Here is a 1,450-nt window from a genome sequence, read left to right as displayed (position 1 = left end):
TGCATATGATTAATTTATTGAATGCATGAACATGTCCTAAACATTTCTTTCACATTTTCAGAAAATTCTAACATACTCAATACTCAAACCAAATGCACCCTTACTGGTAGTGTATATCATTCTAACTCTCAAGTGTCTAGGGTCAATTCTCTCAATTCTCTACTAATCTTGCTTTCTAAAGCTTGCTCTTTATCTAACAATCAACAAAAATTTAATGCACCAATACACAAATCAAGAGATCTTTTAAGGGTTGTAATGGGGTTAGGGTCAAGGTAGGATTGTATTTGGCCAAGTGGACTAAAATTTGAAACCTTAATTAACATAAACTATTCCACCTAACTTAGGACAATCCATGTAATCATAATATAAAATCTGACTTCCCATTAACTATGTTTTCCACATATTTCATACTCAATACTCAAACCAAATGCTTCCAAACCCACTTTTCCCCACACTTAATTCATAAGCATTCTCACTAGTCTAAGCTAACCAAGGATTCAAATTAAGGACATTATTGTTTTTCGCTTAGAGTTAATGATGTGCTAAAATAAAGAACAAAGGGGTAAAATAGGCTCAAAATTGGTTTGCAAGGGATAATGAAGGGTTAAGGTCATATGGGTATGTAAGCTCAGTGAAACAAAGGCCTCAATCATATCAGTGTATGCATACATTAAACAATGGAAATATAGAATTAAGCAAGACAAAGATCACAATTTTAGAGAGAAAAATACACACCAAAAATAAAATATTGGTTGATAAAATGCAACCAATTCAAATAGGCTCAAAATCTCACTGGTTTTGTGTGTTCAAGCTATAAGCCATGTTCCAAAATAAAATTTCTTCATACAAGTTATTCAAAAAGTTTTTAATTTAAATTAGTGAAATACTATAAAAAGTTTCTTACAAAAGAAAATATTACTTCAACCAAGTGATAAAATATGCAAAGATCAAACAAATATGCAAATGCAACAACTAATCTACAAAGAAAATTTAAACATTGGTGTTTGAGACAAGAAAGTACTAACCCATGGAGATCGGTATCGACCTCCCCACACTTAAAGATTGCACCATCCTCGGTGCATGCTAAGATGTGCAGGTGGATGGGGGTTGTGGTTCCTCAGCTGGTGCTCTCTTGTAGAGGCTTTCTCTTTACCCGTTTTGATGGCCAGCCTGAAAAAGGGAGAAGAGAAAGGCACATGAAGTCAAAGGGATGGAGCAAAGAGGAGGGCGGTACGAGTGATAATCATGCCAAGCAAAAGAAATAGTGAATGAAATACATGGTCGCGATTCCATGTGATCAGTTCATCAATGGAAATATAGCAAGGTGATGAGCGGATAATTTATACGCTTTTTGGCATTGTTTTTAGGTAGTTTTTAGTAAGTTCAAGCTACTTTTAGGGATGTTTTCATTAGTTTTTATGTTAAATTCATATTTCTGGACTTTACTATG

Source organism: Arachis duranensis, chromosome 2, assembly GCF_000817695.3.
Source record: "Arachis duranensis cultivar V14167 chromosome 2, aradu.V14167.gnm2.J7QH, whole genome shotgun sequence".
NCBI classification, from domain to species: domain Eukaryota; kingdom Viridiplantae; phylum Streptophyta; class Magnoliopsida; order Fabales; family Fabaceae; genus Arachis; species Arachis duranensis.
The sequence above is the reverse complement of the archived record's forward strand: the minus strand, read 5'-3'. Positions refer to the sequence as shown.